General features: G+C 43.9%; 1 non-coding gene across 1 annotated transcript; it reads left to right on the top strand.

Moving 5' to 3' along the window:
• Window positions 1-12,403: 12,403 nt before the first annotated feature.
• Window positions 12,404-12,476, top strand: TRNAW-CCA (transfer RNA tryptophan (anticodon CCA)). The gene has a single exon. It is a non-coding gene; the product is annotated as a tRNA-Trp (tRNA).
• Window positions 12,477-22,745: the final 10,269 nt, after the last annotated feature.

Raw genomic sequence — 22,745 nt, 5'->3', positions numbered from 1 at the left:
TTCCCAAGCCACCTTCCCCTCCTTCTCACTGACCCCCATGCCAGTCTAAAGTAGATCTCTACCTGGCACCTTTCCCCCAATAGCCATCACAAAGTATAAGTAATTATTGATCTGTCTACTTGTTTGCATATCTGTCTCATCTGCTGCTGGATTATAGAAGTTCATCCATCACTCTGTCCTCAGAGTCCAGAGTTGGGTTTTGTGTGTGTGTGTGTGTGTGTGTGTGTGTGTGTGTGTTCCAGTTGTGGTCCTCTTGGCTTCTATTGGACCTTATAGTTCTCCCTTGACTGACCTTTTCTTTTTTTTTTTAGTTTCTTTTTTTTTTATTAGTTTATTTTCTATTTTTTAACTTTACAATATTGTATTTGTTTTGCCATACATTGACATGAATCCACCATGGGTGTATGTTATTGATTGATCAGTGGATCTCTGGACAGGTAGCATTGCCAAACAAATATAAGCTGAAAAAAAAAAAAGGCTTTTTCCTTCATTAGTGAAAGAGGTTTAGGGAAACAATGAAAGAATCATGCTGCTTTTTATAGTGAAAAGTTATGGGCAGTCATATGGTATGAGCACACAAACAGATAAACTTGTTTCTGCCATATATCAGCTGTGTGATCTGCAGAAATTCTCTTAACCTCTCTGAAACTTCATTTCTTTCCAACAATGGAGTAAAAATAATGTATTTGGGGGTTATTGACAGGATTTGATGAATTGAAGAATATAACTGTATTTTATAAAATCCTGAAGCACAGGAGCTGGAGAAGGACATGGCAACCCACTCCAGTGTTCTTTCCCGGGAAATCCCATGGAGAGAGGAGCATGGCAGGCTCCTCTGCGTCCATGGGGTCGCAAAGTGACTGACCACAAAGCACAGAAGAATTCAGAGGGTCTGAGTTAAGGCAGCAACAGAGAGGCTGACCATAATGGAAATGTGCCAGGCCCGTCTGAGAGGCAGTCCACACACATACACGTACACACATACTGTGCTGCGTTGAAGAGTGTTCTCCAAAAATTCACAGGTACCTGGAACCTGTGGATGTGACCTTACTTAGAAATAGTGTCTTTGCAGGTGTAATTGAGTTGAGATGAGGCCATACTGGATAGAGGTGAGTCTAATTCAGTGATGGGTGGATTTATAAAAAGAGAAATTTAGCCATCGGGGCGTGGAAGTGTCAAGGAAGACTGCTCCCCTAGAGGCTTCGAGGGAGCAGGTCCATGTTCATCCCTTCATTTTGAACTTCCAGCCTCCAGACCTGTGGAAGAATGGATTTCTGCTGTTTTAAATCACCTACCTTGTGGTGCTTTGTTACAACAGTGCTAAGATACTAATACACACACACACACACACACACACACACACTAGCAATTGGCCATTTTGGATACCTACGGGTGGCCCATGTGGCCCATCTTTGGGGAGCGAATCTTTGTAACCAAGGAAACAGCCAGCCCTTCTGTATAGCCTGGAAAAAGCTTTCAGGAAAATTTCACTTCAAAAGATAAAATTTCACTTCAAAACAGTTCAAGAGATGAAATGTTCCTCTTGAGCTGTCCACTCTAGTACTCCTGCCTGGAGAATCCCATGGACAGAGGAGCCTGGTAGGCTACAGTCGATAGGGTAGCAAGGAGTCGGACACAACTGAGCAACTAACACTTTAACTTTCAGGCCAATGGACGTGTTCTGAACATGTGTAAAGTAGGCTGTGATGTTCAGTATTAAATGCATTTTTGGCTTAGGATAATTTCAACCTGCGATGGTTATATCTTACCCATCATAACTTGATAAAGAGCTGTAGATAAGGAAAATGGGCCAGAGGAGGGATATACTAGAGATAAAATTCAACTGATTGTCCGCCACAGCTCTTCACTGGCCACCCTAACACCCATCAGAGACTCAGCACCTAGAGTTCATGTCTATTTCCATAAAGCACTGAGCACTGTGTCATTCCATTACCCATACAAGCAAATATTAAGGAACTGCTGCTCTGTCAAAGAAGAGAAACCATGGGGTGGACTCAGTCCCCCGCAGTTATGCAACAAGTCCAGACAGAACCAGAAGTCAGAACACTCATCCTGACACCAAGCAACTGCCTTCCCAGGAGAATATGCAGATTCTCCAACCCAATGGGCATGAACTCGACTGCTCCCGAGCTTGCTTACCCATTTCCTCCTGACATAGAGGATATTACTACATGGAATCTGTACAAGGCCACAGTATCTGCTTCCACCTCCTCACTTCACATAGAAGGCAAGTGGCATCCAGGCAATGGGGATGGGGGGTCGGCCACACCACCCAATGGAGAGAAGACCTCAGAATTTCCAAGTCTCTCCAGGGTTACCTTATGGAACAGAGGCCTGGATTTCAAGACTCGTGCTTGTGCTGTGGCGGTCATGTTTACCAAGCATCTATTATGCTCCCTCATTGTCTCAGTCCCTGTGAAGACGGGTGAGGACAGGGGGTGGAGACACAGCCCTCTCTGAACTCACTGCTTCAAAGCCTTCCCAGGTGTGGCTCAGAAGTGCAGCTGCAGGATACCTCGGTTTGGTTCTAAATCCACAGAAGTAAGAACACAGCCTTTCCCTGCTGTGTACGAACTCGTGATTTTTTTTCTTATGTTGGTGAGGTCAATTACTCTCCTGCAGTTCTGCAGTAAAGCTTTCCAAGACTCTCAAGTCACTGCTCTTATTAATTACTGTATCAGCTGTTTTACATACCCTAATTATCTCCCTGTGGCACAGACAATGGTCTTTTTTAACTTTTTCTTTTTTTCTTGCTCTTTCTGGTAAAAATAGAAAATATGAATATGTATGTAGTTCAAACTTTTTCAAAATTTAAACACAGCGTGAGCGCCATCTGCTGCTTAAAATGAGGAATAGCTGCCTTGATTCCTACAGTTTCAACTTGGAAAATCCTCCTAGTAAAACTAATGGTAATAAAAATAAAGTAATAATATATTTCAAAATAATAGATAAGGGATTTCCCTAGCGGTCCAGCAGTTAAGACTCTGCACTTCCACTGCATGGGTTCGATCCCTGGTGAGGAAACTAAGATTCCCACATGCCCCACAGTGCGGCCAAAATTTTTTTTTAATTTAATAATAGATAAAAATACATTTAAGCACATAATGCCTTCCTCTGCTAAATGACTTAATCCTCAGAGCATAATTAGTTATTCTGAAATATTCATCACGAATATCACAGCTAACACTTGGTAAGAACTTGTTATGTGTCTGATTTCATAAGACATTCACAACTGTGTTTATTGGATTCTGTCACTCTCCACATTTTAAAGATTAAGAAATGAAAGCACAGAGAGGGGAAGTGACTTGCCCAGGAAGTCGATGGCACAGCCAAGATTTGAGCTCCCACGCACCCGCCTTCTCCTCCGCACCCGTGTTCTATAATAAACTCAGTGAAGGAGACAGAGGCGCATTTAAGGACACAGAATGAGTCATGGTTTGCAAAGCACATGTGAGTGCATCACCCTGGTCATTCCGTTCAACCACCTCGTCAGAAAGGCTGTGTCATCATCGCCCCATCACACATGAGACAGGGTAAGAGTCCCGCCCAGACGTCACCCTCAGAGGGGGAACAGAACCAGAACCTGGGTGTGTTGACTCTGGGTTCCAAGTTGTACCTACCCCATGGCACAGCTGTCCAACCCTCACAAGTGATAGAGAAGGATGGCATCTTAATCAGAGTCCGTCCTCCCGCAGGTCCAGCAGGGCAAGTAGGAGAATGCGTCTTCACTTTCTGAAGGTTCCCCGAGGCAAGAGATCCAACAACAGGGCCTGCCCTCCTCCAGAGAGAGGGCCCCTCTCCCATCCTCCCCACACTACCTGCTGTGCCTTCCACACCCACACCTGCTGGGGTAGGAAGTGCCCGGACCCTCCGCCTACAGGCAGACCACCCTCTTCACACACTCACACACTCACGCATGCCCCAACGCTGGCTGATTCAGCAGCTAGCTTTTCCTGAGATTCTAACAACAACAGATGTCACACTGATGTCTCCCGAACAGTGCTTTACACACACCCGTGGTGATTCGTTGATATCTAAGGAGTGATTATGATGGAGAAATCCCAATAATTTTTTATGGTGATAGGTGGTAACCAGACTGGCCGATCATTTGTAATATATAAACATAGCAAACCACTGTCATTCACCCAGAGCTAACACAGTGCTCCAGGTCAGCTATATTTCCATTTTTAAAAGATCTTCAACAGTAAACCCATGAATATGTTAAAAAAAATAGAAGAATTCCAAGACCACGGCCATTCGGAGTCAGGCAGGTAGGATCAGGGTACAGCTTCACCCTTTACAGAAAGTTTAAAGCCTCTCTACACTTCAGTTTTCTCATCTCTAAAAAGAGGATAATAATCCCAAGCTCTGGAAAATTCATTGAGGGTTAAAGGGACATGACATTCAAAAATGCTTCATCAAGTATTGAATCCTTTGTATACGCTGAAGAGGGCTTCCCTGCTGGCTCAGAGGTAAAGCATCCATCTGCCAAAGCAGGAGATGCAGGTTCAATCCCTGGGTCAGGAAGATTCCGTGGAGAAGGGAATGGCAACCCATTCCAGTATTCTTGCCTGGGAAATCCCATGGACAGAGGAGCCGAGGGGCTACAGTCCTGGGATACTGGACATGACTGAGTGACTAAACAACAACAACCAAATATGCCAAAGAAAGTCTTTCCTGAAGAATACGGCTTTGTGAGCTGTAGATTGCTCCAAAACTATGAAGCTAACTGGAAACCATAGTGATGGAAAGACTAAAATTGTAATGTGCCGTGAGAATACAGGCTGTTATCATTATTAGACCAGAAGAGTTGAAGTTCCACAATGAGTCATCAATTCCACAGTTTACTGACTGCTTCTGAGCCCCAGGTACCATGCTAGGGGAGGGGAGGGTATTCACAATTCTCAAAATACCCCTAGGCCCTAGGGCTTCCCTGGTGGCTCAGTGGTTAAAGCATCTGCCTCCAATGCGGGAGACCTGGGTTGGGAAGATCCCCTGGAGAAGGAAATGGCAACCCACTCCAGTGTTCTTGCCTGGAGAATCCCATGGACGGAGGAGCCTGGTAGGCTAGAGTCCACGAGGTCACAAAGAGTCGGACACGACTGAGCGACTTCACTTTCACTTTCCTAGGGCTTAAGGCACTCACTATTCAGCAGGGAAGACTGGACTACACAGGAGGGGAGACTGGACTCCCTCCTCTTCTCTGACACAAGGAAGACCACTGGGTATTTGCATAGAAGGCAGCTCCAGCTCTAACCCAGCATGGGCACAGCATCAAACTCCTCTCAGCTCCTCTGACTCTGCCACTTACATGCAGTCTGTCCTGGGACAAGCTACTTATCCTATCTACCGTACGAGTACCAGCCCAGATAATAGATTTTAAAATGATACCTAAATAGCTAAGTGCCAAGCCAATGTTGTGGCAAAGGCCATTCTTATTCCTCAATATCATTCTCCCTTGCCTCCCTAGCTGGAAACATGGCTGTTCAGCCACAAAACTACATCTCCCAGATGTCCTTGCAGTTAAGCATGGTCATGTGACTAAGTTCTTGCCAATAGGAGGTCAGCAAAGTATCATGTGGTAACTTCTTCCCACCTTCCTCTATTCTGTATTTGGGATGTGGAAGCTGTGACTACTGAAGATCCAAATTGGGCCATGAGGATAGTGGCTAAACCCCAGGGAGAGTTGAGTAGAAGAATGGTCATGGTTTCAAGGACTCTGTAGAGAGAGAGCCATTCCAGCTGTCCTGGGCTGGAAGGCTTGTGGATGTTCACATGAGAGAGAAATAAATACACATTCAAGCCACTGTTGGTTTGAGTTTTCTGTCACTTACAACTGAACCTCATTCTAACGAATATAAATATAGTTTGCTATCATGACTTGACATGCCACAGTGGCCTTTCTAAGAAAGGCTTTGTACAACAGAATCAGTTCAGTTCAGTCAGTTCAGTCACTCAGTCGTGTCCGATTCTTTGTGACCCCATGAGTTGCAGCATGCCAGGCCTCCCTGTCCATCACCAACTCCCGAAGCTTCCTCAAACTCATGTCCATCGCGTCAGTGATACCTCCAACCATCTCATCCTCTGTCGTCCCCTTCTCCTCCTGCCTTCAATCTTTCCCAGCATCAGAGTCTTTTCCAATGAGTCAGGTCTTTGTAGCAGGTGGCCAAAGGTTTGGAGTTTCAGCTTCAACATCAGTCCTTCCAATGAATATTCAGGACTGATTTCCTTTATGATTGACTGGTTGGATCTCCTTACAGTCCAACGGACTCTCAAGAGTCTTCTCCAACACCACAGTTCAAAAGTATCAATTCTCTGGTGCTCAGCTTTCTTTATAGTCCAGCTCTCACATCCATACATGACTACTGGAAAAACCATAGCTTTGACTAGACGGACTTTTGTTGGCAAAGTAATGTCTCTGCTTTTTAATATGCTATATAGGTTGATCATAGCTTTTCTTCCAAGGAGCAAGCATCTTTTAATTTCGTGGCTGCAGTCACCATCTGCAGTGATTTTGGAGCCCAAAAAAATAAATGGTATGGACCTAACAGTACAACAGAATGGGATGGACAAATAAGAAAATCACCTCTCACCACAAATGAGACTCAAGGAAATACTGTACAAACTTCTTTGAAGGTTATTATAGAACAGAATTTTTCATCAATCGGATCCCAAGAACCAGCAATCCAAAGGGCATGAGATCCATGTGTGTAATAGGAGTCACGATAGAAACCAACCATTTTGTGAAAAATTCATGTAAAATATGTTCCCGAAGCACCTACTGTGCCAGGCCAGATGCTCCAGCCACAAGGGAGCTTAAATATGGTCCCTGCCCACAAGTGGCTCTCAGCATCCGGGGAGACAAATGACAGCATCACTTGGAGTCTGTACTATTACAGAGCTGTTTGCGGGACTGTGGGAACTCGAGAGGAAAGAAACATGGACATCCCAGTAAGAAAGCAAAGGGAGAACTAGGAAAAGTTTCTTTCTTTCAAGTGGTTATTTATTTATTGAAGAATTGTTGATTTAAAATACTGTGTTGTTTTCAAGTGTATAGTAAAGTGCTTTGGTTATACATATTCTTTTTCAGATTCTTTTGCATATACATTACTGCATATAAAGTATTATAAGATACTTAATAGAGTCTGCTGTGCAGACTATACAGTAGGACCTCATTGGTCATCTATTTCATATATAGTAGTTTATATCTGCTAATCTCAAACTTCTAATTTATCCCTCCCTTCTCCTTTCCCCTTTGGTAACCATAAGTTCATTTTCTCTGTCTGTGAGTCTCAGCCATAAAAACAAATGAAATAATGCCATTTTCAGCAGCATGGATGGACCTAGACGTTATCATACGAAGTGAAGTAAGTCCAACAGGAAAAACAAATATCATATGCTATCACTTATATGTGGAATCTAAAAAATGGTACTAATGAACTTAGTTACAAAACAGAACAGACTCACAGACATAGGAAAGGGTTCTTAAAGGAGACATTGGAGCTCAGTCTTAATGGATAAATGGAAGTTATCCAGAAAGAGAAGAGTGGAGAAAGCCTCCCAGGCAGAGCACCAAGTGCAGAGGCCAGAAGATGGTGGAAACCCAGAGAAGGCGTCCAGCAGCGTCCACCTGCCCCAGACCACAGAGCAGCGCCTGGAAGGAGCAGCCATGCCGCGGGAACCCCACCAGCCCTTGGAACACAGCTGCACCCCCAGGTTTCACTTTCCAGAGTGACTCAAAGGATGACGTGGAGCAGCTGTGGGCTCCCTGGGGCAGCTTCTGCATGTGGGATCATCACTGGTGAGTAATGAGACAGACAGGCTTTACAAATGGAAAGTGACAAAATATCAAAGTGCTCGAAGCAGGAAGAAGGAGATGTGGGAAGAGCAAAGGAGAAGCGAGCATTATTGATTCCCTTTTTGGAGACAAGACAGGAGCTGGTCCTGCTGCATCGTTGCCTGCCCGCCTCAACAAAAGGAGAATCTCAGTCCCATGGATCCAACAACACCAGAGGTCAGGCAGAATGTTCTCAGAGCCTCCCCAGACCTTCTCACCCTTTCTTCTATATCAGAACTGAGGCAACACTTTCTACAAAGTGCAATGGATGTGTGCTCAGTCGTGTCCAACTCTTGGCAACCCCATGGACTGTAGGGCATCTAAGCCATGCCTACCATGTGCCAGGCACTGCACTGGTCCCTAATGTGAGCCATCTTGAACAGATGGTCCCTTTCAACAACCACAATGAGGTCTGCATTATCACACAGACAAGGAAACAGAGACTGTTCTACAGACAAGGAAACAGAGACTCCCAGAAGCTGGAAGTGATCCGTCAAAGATCCAAGAACAAGTAAATAGAATATTTGGTCCCAAAATCTATGGCTAAAAAGTGCCAACCATCATCTGAGCCTTCTGCAGGTCATCATCTTTTTGCTGGTGTAGGATCTTGCCTCAGTGTTGATGGCTATTGCCTGATCAAGGTGGTAGTCGCTGAAGACTGGGGTGGCTGTGACAATTACTTAAAATAAGGCAATAAAGTTTGCCACACTGATTGACTCTTTCTTTTACAAATACTTTCATGTAGTATGCAAAGCTGATAGCATTTTACCCACAGCAGAACTTCTTTCAAAATTGGAATCAATCTTTTCAAACTCTGCTGCTGCTTTACATGCTCTTTTGACTCCAGGAGAGATCACCATTCTGAACGAGCCAGATTCCTGGGCCCTACTGGCTGAATCAGAATCTGAGGGTGGGATCCCAGTCATGGTTTTTTTTTTTTCTCTCTTTAACATTATTTATTTGGCCACTCTGGGCCTTATTAAAGCAAACATCGTTGCCTTATTCTAAGTAATTGTCAAAGTGCAACAGCCAGGATCCTTTTTATTTTTTTCTTTTTAGCATCCAGGTTTAGTTGCAGCATGGGGGATCTAGTTCCTTGACCAGGGATGGAACTCAGGCCCCTGCATTGGGAGCTTGGAGTTCTTAGCCATTGGACCACCAGGGAAGTCCTCCTCAGTCATGTGATTTTTTTAAAATTTTTTAATTGAAGAATAGTTGCTTCACAACATTGTGTTGGTTTCTACCACATATTGACATGATTCAGCAGTAGGTATACATATGTCCCCTCCCTCTTGAACTTCCCTCCCACCAATCATGTGCTTTTAAAACTATTTCTCTGCGTGATTTTCTCATCGGTGAAGTGTGAGAACACTGTCCTCTACCAGCGGCCCCCGATTTGGGGACTCAAGGTCCTCACACTTCAAAGGTCCAGCAATAGGGGACAGTGAGCCAGGATGATTTGTCACCAGGAGGCTGCGACACGGGAGGCTGTTGTCACACAGCTGTTAGAGCCCAGTCTCTGGAGCCAGGTCACTTGCATTTGAATCCCAGTTCTGCCAAACACCAGCTATATCATCTTGGGTAAGTCCCATTCCTCCCTGTGCCTCAGTTTTCTCATCTGAAAAATTGCAGTCAAAATAGAACACATCTAGAAGGTTATTTGGAGGACTGGATGAGTTCAACGTGTAGAGAGTTTAGAACAGTGCCTGCCACAGAGTAACCACCCAATATGCTGTTGTCATCATTCCAGGATGCAACTGCTCCTGAATGACGCAAGAAAGAAGAGGCTATTTGACACTGTGGTTCCTGAAGAAGGAGATCAAAGGGCATCATTCCAAAGGATTTGGAAAGATAGAGCGAAGAGATTAAATAGTTCCTGGGCTCATCCGATATCATTGTTTGTTATTCCTCCGGAAATGTCACCAAAAGCAAGTCACTGCAGTCGAGACAAGTCATGAATCAGTCTGTGAGGCTGAATCACAGACTGCTCCAAGGTCTTGGGGCCAAGGAGATGACAATAGGTTCTCTGTTGTGTATGCTTTTAATGGCCACCAGGGGGAGACAAAGGGAACTTAATCAACCTTACAAAATGTGATCGGTATTTACTTAAATTCCTTGAACATTTGGGCTGTTTTCCACTGATTTGTTTTCCCTCTTGCTATTTCCCCTCCTTAAAATGCCCCCTTCTTTAACCCTTCAACCTGTTGTCAACCTCCCAGCCAAATTCTTCATAAGCAAATGAACCATGGGCCAGCCACTGTGCTAGGAACCAAGGGAGATTAAAAAAAAAAAAAATTTACTTAAGGCGTTATCATCACCCTTGAGCATAAGGGCACTTAAGAAATGCTTGCTGTGTACCAGGTAAGGATTCACTGGAATCCTTACAACTATTAATAGAATGAGGTTTTATGTATTTGTTTTTTAAGACTCAGTTCAACAGGAGTAGTATTCAGGGCACTAAGTGCTAAGAGCACTGTGATAAGCTCTTCCTGTGAATTAGCTCATATAATTCCCAGAACTACCCAGTATAACTACTATTGTACCCATTTTACAGCAGAATAGACAGAGACTTGATGAAATTTAAAAACATCCTTGCCCAAGAACACAGATAATAAGGGGGATGGAGTTCAGATATGAGCCCATGGAGTCTGATGATAGAACCAAAGCCACATCCTGGCCACCTATGTGGTCCTTCCGCAAAGCCTTCACGCATGCCTGCACTGTGCCCTCTCTTCTCAGAATTCTGACCTTATTTACAAGCAGTCCAATAAAGGTATTTGTACCTATTTCCTCTCTCTCACACACAGGTAAATTCCACTCTCCCATCCTATCCTCACCCCACCCCTGCCAGGTAAAGAGTAAGTTCTTTGAAGCCAGTGACCCTAACTCATCCTCTTTCTTGTAGTTGCCATTTTTTGAGCACCTCTGTGTCTGGCATTATCAAGGACACATTTCTTCTTTAGATCTGTTGCTTATTAGTCTTCACAGTAACCCCTGGACTTAAGTAATATTATCCACATTTTATAGATGGAAGATTAACTCTCAAAAATTACCTGACTCTAGACCCTTGTCAACTAAATGACTAGCAGAATATGCAGGACCCCAAAGCCTGTGATCTCTCCATGACCCTAAACTGCCATCTCCCCCTCTGCCTTGCATAGCGCAGCACACAGGGTAAAGGGAAACCTCAAGAACATGAACTTGAAGACTTGAAGTCCCTGGTCAATGACTCAGTAGTTGAACAGGTCACTTCATCTCGCTGGGATGCAGGGCAAAAGCATCATCTATTAATTTCTCTTCTGTAACAGTTCCCAGACCCAGGTCTCTCCTGGTCTCAACCCTGCCCCTTCTTCTGGGGGATTCCATGTTTGCATCCCAAACACTAGTTTAAGAACCATGTCATATTCACCATCAGGTCCCTAGAACCCAGCGCAGAGCCTCACACAGAGTGAACTCAATACATGCTCAGTGAATACATGGACAAATAAACACACAAATTAATACATCTGAACCCTTGGGCACTCTGTACCCAGGTCCTTTCTGTGAACTGGCTTGACCACAATTTGCCCTCAATCCCATCATGCAAATTTAGACAACAAATACCCTCTTTGTGCTACTATAGCAGGCTATGCCACACAGTAGGTCCCTCTCTCTCTCTCTTACTCTCTTTTCTTCCCCCTCAAACCAGTCCTGTCTTTTGAGGCAAATCCCATAGTATTAGGACATCCCACAGTCACTCCCACTTTGGAAGCTCAGAAAAAGGTAACACCTGAGCTAGCCCATGAATCTGGGATCCTGGTAAGGACCTAAGAGACAGAGTCTGTCTGCCTGAAGCTCTGATGCTAGAACAAAGATGCTGGACGAGTTTCGACGTTTTTCAAGGTGCTGGTGATGTCAAGAGTCCAACCATCGCATCAAGTTCAGAGGGCCTGTCCCTGTGCTGGTGAGAGCATCCCAGCCATGGTGCCCAGGGCTGACTTTGGCTGTGGTTGTTGCTGCCCAGCCTCCCTGGGTTGGCAGCCTGGTTCTCCAACCCTCTCTCACCCATTCAGTATACTCCAGTGACTTCTAAACTGAGGCAGAGCCCACTTCTGTAGCTTAAAAACCACTGCAGAAGCTGGCCAGATGCTCACCAACCCCATTTCCTCTTTTCCTAAGCACAAGACCATTTGTCTCAGCCTCCCTTGCAGTTAGGTGGTGGAGTTCTGGCCAATGGGGTGGTCATTACAGAACCCTTTGAGCCATCACCACGTTTCTTTCCCTTGCGCAGGGACATCAGTGGCTATATAGCTAAGTTCACAGCACCCCAAGATAGAAGGACCTATATCCCTAAATCATCATTTGGAGAAGAGATTCCCCAGACACAGCCAGCATCAAACCATGAAATAAATCTTTTAGCTGTTCCATGACCAATGTCCAAGGTGGTTTGTGGCATGACATAGAGTCTATCACTCTAGCTAATACCATCAATAGCCCAGACTAGTTCAGTCTCTATTATCAAGTAGGGTTGCTATTATTAACATGGCTCTTCTTAATACAGGGACTTCCCTGGTGGCTCAGAGGTTAAAGCGTCTGCCTCCAATGCAGGAAGACCTAGGTTCGATCCCTGGGTCGGGAAGATCCCCTGGAGAAGGAAATGGCAAACCACTCCAGTATTCTTGCCTGGAGAATCCCATGGACGGAGGAGCCTGGTAGGCTGCAGTCCACGGGGTCGCAAAGAGTCGGACACGACTGAGCGACTTCCCTTCCCTTCCCTTCTTAATACAGTGGGTATTCAAATAGGTACTTCACTGGTAGGAAATTGTGCCATTTTCAGGTCCTCAATAACTAGTTCTTGGTTTTCTATGAGGTGCCTTAACTTATACTGGGTATTAGAGAACTCAGCACCTAAGATGTGAGAGCTTTAAAGGGAATATGGGTGTGAATTGTCTCATACCCAACACATAGTACATGTGCAATAAAGGGTAATATTCTCAGGAGTTGGGAAAGCGTCATGGTGAGGGTGATGACCCCTAGTGAGACACACCTCGATTCAAATCCTGGCTCCCCCACCCAGCTGTGGGAACCACGCCATCTCTGCTTCCCTGAGATGCCTTTTCCTCCTCCGTTGAAGAGAGAAATTCATGTTTTCTCCACTAAACACCAAGTGCTTTACTAAAAACTATCATCTTGGAGGATTAAGAAAGACAAAATACGTACATCATAAATACAGCTCCTAGCACAGAGTAATTATTAGAAAATAGAATGTTCTATATTAAAAGGTATTCTAATATTTAAATGATACTCAGAAGCAAAAGTCTAAAGGGGATTTGTTTCCACAGACCTTTTTATCTTTACGTAGATTCCACAACTGCTTAAGCTTGGATAAAGTGGTAACCATGCTTACACTTTCTCGATTTAGCATTTCTAGTTGGTCTATTTACTTCAAGCTTCTCTTTCTTCATCAGGTGCTGTAGCATCAGCGTCTTTGTGGGGGCAAGGCCAGCAGATACCCCTGGAGTTTTCTCTTTAAACCCCCATGGCCAGCAGTTGGGAGGGCAGTTTTACCTCTCAAAATAAGGAGAATATCAACAATCCCAATAAGCAAACACTACTCTGAGGAAAAACAAAGTCCTCGCCCAGTGAAGACATTCTATGTACTTGTCGATTCTAGGAGCCAGGCGGCAAGTCTTTATGGAACCACCGGCATCCCATCTTTGTGCAATACCAGTAACAATTTACTGAGTGTCAGGCATTCAATACGCACCATCCCATTTAATGCCAAGACTAGCCATCAGAGACTGAATCCATGATGATCCCCCTCCGGACAGCTGAGGGTGATAAGGTTTAGAGATTCATGTAACATGTTAGAGTAATGTGTTCAAAATCGACCTCTAATGGAGGACAGTGGCTCTCCTCCATCCCATATCCTCAGCCTCTCATCCAACACTGGGTGCACCTCTCTTTGACTTGAATGTTCCCTGTTCTTACTTTAAATTTGAACCCTAAATGCTGGCAACACCTGTTAGAGCCATTATCCGAATGCAAGCTCATTTCCCTGACTCGGGCCTCTTCCAGGGGGTCCGCGGGACGCACTGACTCTGAAGATCTGGCCTCAGTGGTGCAGTGGACAGGGCACAGTTTAAACACTGACACGCCCAGGTCTGACTCTTGGTCCCACCGTTTATTAAGTCACTTCACCTCTACAGCTTCAGTTTCCTCATCTATAAAAGGGGTATATTCCCACCATACATTAGGCTCTGAGGATAAGGTACATAACACATGTTCCCTGAACAATAGCTCTCTGTTGCTTTACTTTTTCCCAAACTTTAGGCCAAAAGATTCACAGCCTGGTGGAGCTCCCAGCCAATCAACAGTTGTTACTGTCATTGTTATTGTTGTTTTCTAGACCTGGGTAGGAACTGGGGTATGAGCAAGAGGTGTGTCAGAGCCTCATCATATGTAGAAACGACCTGAGGAATTTGTTATCAATAAAGAACCGTGGACTCCACCCACAGAGACTGATTCAATAAATCTGGATTTTTCACCAGTATCAGGGTCTGGCTGATGCAGGTGGTCACCAGACCACCCTTGGGGGAACTCAGCCATTCAGTCATCCAATTCCAACATCATGAGGTTCACCCTATCCTCAAACCATCTCAATACTTGTAATTTTTTATTCATTGTATTTATTCCCATCAACGTGCTCTTCTAGTGCAAAACATATTTCATATCAGTCTCTGAAACACAAATATATTGCAAGGAAAGATAGCAAGTGGTTACCAGGGGCCCCAAAGCCTAATTGCCTGATTGAAATCCCATTTCTGCTGCTCACCAGTTCGGACAAGCTATCTGAAGTCTCTGTCTCAATATGTCATGTGTTCAAAGGGATAATAAGAGTTGATACATGATGAGATTTCCTTGGTGGTCCAGTGGTTAACATTCCATGCTTCCAATGCAGGGAGCATGAGTTTGAGCTCTGGTCAGGGAACTAAGATTCCACATGCCTCACAGTGTGGCAAAAACAAACAAACAAAAAAAGAGTGGATACATCACAACACTGTTGTGATAATGTTTTACTATAAGGCTCTTACAACTGTGCCCAGCAATGGTAAGCGCCCACAAAATGTTGTTATTCTTATAATAAGAAATAAAAAAAAATTATCCCTTGCTACACATAGAAAATGATCGCCACAAATACATGCATAACCACGAAACATTATTAAAAGTTCATCCATAAACTATCTAAAGTCATCTGTGTAGCATCAGTGGTACATATCCCAGCTTTAGACTAGCATTACTCCAGAAAGTACCAAAGAGCATGTGGGGTGGGGGTAGGGTGTATTGGGTGCATCACAGGACAGACTGACTTGGGGGCTATCATGGTTCTGTTTCAGACATAATTTTGCATTTCCAGTTTACCTGGGAGCTGCATGTGTCTAGGAAAGGTTTCCTTTGGAATCCACTGCTTTGGTTCATCCGGAAGCAGCCGGAAGACACCATGTCCCCTGGATTAGGAGCTGATCTCCACTCAGTTGGAAACTAAGTCGTCTCTCAGAGCAGGTTGCTCCACACCAGACTCATTAGGGCTCCCTGCTTCGTGAGGCTCATTTATCTGCAGATCTCAATGCACCTCAAAACATTCATTAGCCTAGCTCACACCACCACCCTGTCAGCCCAGAAGTGTGGTCCCCATTCTGAAGATGGGAAGATGGATAGAATGGGCTATTAAGTGACGCCACTCGTAAGTGACTGAGCGATTAAATGGTTGTTGAGCAAACAAGGAGCTGTGGCAAGAAGGGAAATAATGACTCTTAAAGATCCAGGCCTGCTGCGCACCCCACAAATCCAGGTTAGAGACACACACTCAGCAGAAAGCTACACGGTCCCTTCTGTGGTTCCCCCTGTGGTTCCCTGATGGGGGGTGCGGTGGGGAGGGAAAGAGACAGGGTCTCTGGAGAGCATCGAGGGAGCTGGCCATGCAGTGGGCATTTCATAAGGCTTTTTTTGGATTAAAGGATAGAGGAGATGTCCCAAAAGGAGTCTGAGATCTCCTTCTCTTCCAAGTTCTCAGACGAGGGGTGATAAACTCGCCAGGGTACAGAGGGTAGGGCAGATTGGGCTGAAAGTTTTATGATCAGCATGATGAAGAGATGTGTAGAAAGTAACCAGGAGGGACGCCAAGACATGCAGGCATCAGACCCAAGGAGAAAGATGAGGGCTGGGATACAGGAGACACAAACGAGGTTCATAATGTATGCTGAAGACTCACAGGCATAGAGAACAGACTTGTGGTTGCCAAGCGAAAAGGGAGTGGGGAACAGATCGAGTGGGAGTTTGGGACTAGCAGATGCAAACTATTATATATAGAATGGATAAGTTCCTGGTAGGAACTATAGTCAACATCCTGTGATAAAACATCAGTTGAATTCAGTTCAGTCTCTCAGTCTTGCCCAACTTTTTGCAACCCCATGGACTACAGCACGGCAGGCTTCCCTGTCCATCACCAACGCCTGGAGCCTACTCAAACTCATGTCCATTGCGTCAGTGATGCCATCCAATCATCTCATCCTCTGTCGTCCCCTTCTCCTCCTGCCTTCAATCTTTCCCAGGATCAGGGTCTTTTCCAGTGAGTCAGTTCTTCACATCAGGTGGCCTAAGTATTGGAGTTTCAGTTCAGCATCAGTCCTTCCAATGAATATTCAGGACTGATTTCCTTTAGGATTGACTAGGTGGATCTCCTTGCTGTCCAAGGGACTCTCAAGAGTCTTCTCTAACACCACAGTTCAAAAGCATTAATTCTTCAGGGATCAGCTTTCTTTATAGTCCAACTCTCACATCCATACATGACTACTGGAAAAACCATATATTCAACTAGATGGACCTTTGTTGGTAAAGTAATGTCTCTGCTTTTTAATATGCTGTCGAGGTTGGTCATAGCTTTTCTTCCAAGGAGCAAGGGTCTTTTAATTTCATGGCTGCAATCACCATCCACAGTGATTTTGGAGCCCAAAAAATAGTCTGTCAAGTGATGAGACTGGATGCCATGATCTTAGTTTTCTGAAAGTTGAGTTTTAAGCCGACTTTTTCACTCTCCTCTTTCACTTTCATGAAGAGGCTCTTTAGTTCTTCTTCACTTTCTGCCATAAAGGTGATCACCTGCATATCTGAGGTTATTGATACTTCTCCTGGCAATCCTGATTCCAGCTTGTGCTTCATCCAGCCCGGCATTTCACATGATGTACTTTGCATATAAGTTAAATAAGCAGGGTGACAATATACATAAACCATATTGGAAAGAATATGAAAAAGATTATATATACATATGTATAACTCAATAACTTTATGGTAGAAATTAATACAACTTTGTAAATCAGCTTTACTTCCAAAAAATAAATTTAAAAAGAAATGTACACTGTGAAAATGCTCATTTTAGGAATTTATCCAAAGTAAGTAATATGACAACTATTTAAATATTTCTGTAAAATTATTTCTAAGGGATGTTTTTCGCAATGGTGTAATTTATATTAACAAAAATATAATAATAATCTAAATATCCAAAATTGGGAGTCACTTTAAAGAGTTTATGGTTCACTTACACTATGCAATCATTAAACATATATTTAAGGATATTTAATTCTATGAAGAAAAGATCTTTGTAAATAAGTGAAATTTCAGGAAACAAAATAGTAAGCATATTCATAAAGCTATCAAAGGAAACAGAATTCTATACTGAAGAAAAAAATCAGAAGGAAATACTGGAAAAGTATGTGGATAATCTGGTTGGCAAAATTAAGCTGAATTTTATATGCGTGCTTCTGTATTTACCAAAATTCCAACAGTAAGTATGTATCACTGTAATTTTTAAGATGTTAAATTTTTTAAATTTTACTGTGAATGTTGTTGGGGCTTTAGTTTGGGACTTGCTTCACTGGGAGATAGCTATGTGGTTCTAAAACGGATCCACAAACTTTAAAAAGTCAATGTCTATTGCTGGATATATAAAGGGATCCAAATGACCAAGGTGATTCCAGCCCTCTGTGTTTATGAAAGGCACCACCGAGCATGCGAGTGAGCCTGAGATCAGGAGTGTGAGATCCTGCTGGCAGTCCCACACCGGCTGCTTACCCACCCCATGATCTTGAGCAAAGCACTTCCCCTCCAATTCCTCATCTAAAATGGGAATAACAGTGCCCGTCCTGACAACTTCACAGTGGTATAGTTTGTAAAAGGCACACCCACATGGGTGTTGTCGTCCCAATGAAGATACAATAAATAGCATCCTAGACCTTCACCCAAAGAATGACCTGCCATCTGTGGTTCACCCTCTCCCTCTATCAGCCACCCACTAAGAACACGTGTTCACAGTTGTGACCCTGAAGTCACCATCAGCTCCTGGAGGACCTTCTGAATCATATCACTGGATGAAATCACACCACTCCCTCTCTTATATATCAGCCATGGCTTCCCATTGCCTGAAATTCACACTCTTCGGCATGGCATTCAGGGCTCTTCACCTTTTAACCCCAAACCACCTTCCAGTCTTATTTTTCACAGCAGTACATTTTTCCTTTCCATATTTACCCAGGCCATTGATTAAGCTCTTGAAGGATACATAGCAGGGAGTATGGTCTTAGTATCCTCTTCTAGGGCTTCCCTGGTGGCTCAGTGGTAAAGAAACCACCAGTCAATGCAGGAGATGCAGGTTCAACCCCTGGGTTGGGAAGATCCCCTAGAGAAGGAAATGGCAACTCACTCCAGTATTCCTGCCTGGGAGATCCCATGGACAGAGGAGCCTGGTGGGTTACAGCCTATGCAGTTGCAAAAGAGTTCAACATGACTTAGCAACTAAACACCACCACCAACAACAACAATCCTCTCTTAAGGCTCATTTGATTTGCTAATAAGCACATTTAGGAAATAAATGCTCACCACCCACTAGCAGGAAATAGTCCTATGGCTCCAACTCAAGTCTAGGACACCTGTAAAATGTTGGGAAGACAACGTCTGGTGGCATGAACCAGCTCTGCCACGGCTGGGAATGTCTCTCTGTGTGATCCCATGATCGTGTTTTCCCTCTACTGTGCCAGGAAACCTTGATCATCCACTTGAACACAGTTAACAGTTCTAGAATCCTCCACACTGAAGTCTTGGGGCAGCCTCCATTAGCATCAACCACAAGAGTCATAAATGCCAGCACAATAACTTGGATGTTCCAAAATATTGCTTAAGATGTCCCTTTCATGTCATTGAAACACACACACACACACACACACACACACCCATCTAATCCTCTGGCCCCTGGAGCAAAAGAACTCTCAGTTCTGAACAGTGAGCCTGACTAAGTCTGATTAATGAATTTCTAAAGTTATTTTTGTTGATCCTCCCACCCTTGACGCCATAATTTGCCTGTGGCGACGTGTGTGTAGATTAATGAGGCTTTCAGCCGCTAGTGGAAAAGTGTTCATTAGCTTAATTATCAACACCTTCAGAATGAGGGCAGCTAGGGGCTGTCGGGACACAGTCAAGCGTCTGAGCCAGAGAAGAACGCCTGCTCTGTGCTGCTCAACCAGGGCAGGGAAACAAGGATGAAGAGGGACAGAAGACAAAAGGACAGGATTTGGTGTGATTGCCCAATCGAATGCTGAGTGTGCACTGTACACCTAGCATGGGTGATCCTTTGTAAGCAAGCAGCTGTTTATGCATCTGGCCTGCTTGATCCACATGCATCTGACAAGCCCTCAACTCAGAGACCAATCTCTACTAAGTCAACAGAAATGAAATGTATGGATTATCACCAAGATCAAAGGGTCACATACCAAGTCCTCCTAATTCTGGACTCATCTGACGTTATGTCTCACCTGTGGTCAGCTTCCGCCTTGGACCTGGGACTTAATGACTCAGAGCCCTCAGTGTGCCTGGGTGCCATGCTTTGCCTACAAAGTCTCTCACTCTGCCCCTACCCCCACCCCTACCAAGAATCTAGTCCTACTTCTGAGCCCCACGCCGAGAAGGGAAGTATCTTCTGCTTCTTCATGCTGCCCTTCTTCTGCTGAGTTCTCAGCCTGTTGCCTCTTCCGGTCTCCCTGTTTCTACGCTCTGCCAACTAGGACCCATCTTTTCCTTATCATCCCAGATGTGGAATTTCATGTTGACCTCCACACCCAGTGGCTTACAGAGCTCTCTGTTAGACCCTGTGTAGGACAGGGATGATTCTATGGGAGTTCATGGCTCTTAGGATTTAAGACATGGAGAATGATCACTAAAGGAGAGAGGCTTCAGCACCTTGGATATCAGTCTTGCTCAAACTTCCTTGACCATAGGAATCATCTTATAAAGAGCCAACTTCCAAGACCCTACCATGAAGATTCTAACTCAGAACATCTGAGGTTTAGACATTTTGTTAAAATGTCTAACAACAATTTTTAAATTGTTAGAACATTTTTAACAAGTACCCAGGAGATCTTTATTATGAGACTAGTTTGGAAAATGCTAGTAAACAACTTTTTGACAGCAGGAGCGACTATTGATTAAACCTCCACCAGCCAGCCAAGGGACTAAGAAATGTACAAATATTGACTCATTTTAATTATCCCAACAAACTTTTCCACAAAGGTGTTAAATTCCCATTCTGCTAATGAGAAAACCCAGATCCAGATATCAATACATTGGACTAATCAGTCAATATCATACAATTATTAAGAGGTAGATTCAAAACTTCATCTTCTTGACTTCTGACCCACATCAACTAAAATAACTTGTTTATAAAGGGTAAATGCTGGTGTAGACCAGAGGTCTCTGAGCTTTTTTGATCTACTATTACATAAATAACAAAATTTCAAACATGCACCTCCAACACATATATATGTATTTTTAATTTATATGTACATGCATGCATGCATGCTATGTCACTTCAGTTGTGTCCAACTCTGTGCAACCCTACCATCTGTAGCCTGCCAGGCTTTTGTGTCCATGTAGATTCTTCAGGCAAGAATACTGAAGTGGGTTGCCATGCCCTCCTCCAGGGAATCTTCCCAACCCAGAGACTGAACCCACATCTGCCTGCGTCTCCTACATTGCAGGTGGATTCTTTACCACTAGCACCACTTTGGAAGCCCTTATATGTACATCAGTTCAGTTCAGTCGCTCAGTCATGTCCGACTCTTTGCGACCCCATGAATTGCAGCATGCCAGGCCTCCCTGTCCATCACCAGCTCCCGGAGTTTACCCAAACCTATGTCCATCTAGTCGGTGATGCCATCCAACCGTCTCATCCTCTGTCTTCCCCTTCTCCTCCTGCCCCCAATCCCACCCAGCATTAGGGTCTTTTCCAATGAGTCAACTGTTCGCATGAGGTGGCCAAAGTATTGGAGTTTCAGCTTCAACATCAGTTCTTCCAATGAACACCCAGGACTGATCTCCTTTAGGATGGACTGATTGGATCTCCTTGCAGTCCAAGGGACTCTCAAGAGTCTTCTCCAACACCACAGTTCAAAAGCATCAATTCTGCGGTGCTCAGCTTTCTTCACCGTCCAACTCTCACATCCATACATGACCACTGGAAAAACCATAGCCTTGACTAGATGGACCTTTGTTGGCAAAGTAATGTCTCTGCTTTTAAATATGCTATCTAAGTTAGCCATAACCTTCCTTCCAAGGAGTAAGCATCTTTTAATTTCATGGCTGTAATCACCATCAGCAGTGATTTTGGAGCCCAAAAAAATAAAGTCTGACACTGTATATATATGTACATACTATTATTCTAATATATTATTGATATTATAAAATATATAGAGCCATTCAGAAGATTGGAATCAAGAGAATTAAACAATTTTAGTAGTTCTTATTTTATTTAGCAACACTAAGAATTATTTTGATTTCCTGAAAAATCACTGATAATATTCAAAAATTTTTAGGGAGATCAATGTGATTTTACTTTCCAAATTTTTTTCAGTCTTGGTGAATCTTTATGACATAGTGATTGATGGTTTGGTATTAAATTCAGTTTGTTCTGACACCTGCTTTTAGTGACTGTCATTGCTGGAACGGAAGCCTCACAAAAATATGTAGATCCAACTGCAAGAAATGCAGCATTATAGCCTTGCTGCTGTTAAGTCGCTTCAGTCGTATCCAACTCTGTGCGACCCCATAGACGGCAGCCCACCAGGCTCCCCCGTCCCTGGGAGTCTCCAGGCAAGAACACTGGAGTGGGTTGCCATTTCCTTCTCCAGTGCATGAAAGTGAAAAGTTAAAGTGAAGTCGCTCAGTCATGTCTGACTCTTGGCGACCCCATGGACTGCAGCCTAACAGGCTCCTACATCTATGGGATTTTCCAGGCAAGAGTACTGGAGTGGGGTGCCATTGCCTTCTCTGATTATAGCCTTACTCAGTCATAATACTTAGTTTTCATTTCATCTACCAATTTTGGCAAAGGTATTTGGTGAAATTTGGCAACTAAATTTCCAACTTCCCTTATGATGATCCATTATTCCCACAATTTATTGGAATTAAAAGAAAAAAAAGTTTTTCTGATAGCTCAGTGGGTAAAGAATCTGCCTGCAGCGCAGGAGACTCCAGTTCAATTCCTGGGTCGGGAAGATCCACTGGAAAAGGGATAGGCTACCCACTCCAGTATTCTTGGGCTTCCCTGTGGTTCAGCTGGTAAAGAATCTCCCTCAATGCTCAATTTCAGAAAAATAAATGACCCAATCAAAAAATGGGCCAAAGAACTAAACAGACATTTCTCCAAAGAAGACATACAGGTGGCTAACAAACACATGAAAAGATGCTCAACATCACTCATTATCAGAGAAATGCAAATCAAAACCACAATGAGGTACCATCTCACACTGGTCAGAATGGCTGCTGTCAAAAAGTCTACAAACAACAAATGCTGGAGAGGGTGCGG

Source organism: Giraffa tippelskirchi, chromosome 6 (genome assembly GCF_054371585.1).
Source record: "Giraffa tippelskirchi isolate mGirTip1 chromosome 6, T2T-mGirTip1v1.2.pri, whole genome shotgun sequence".
NCBI lineage: Eukaryota > Metazoa > Chordata > Mammalia > Artiodactyla > Giraffidae > Giraffa > Giraffa tippelskirchi.
The sequence above is the reverse complement of the archived record's forward strand: the minus strand, read 5'-3'. Positions and strand labels throughout refer to the sequence as shown.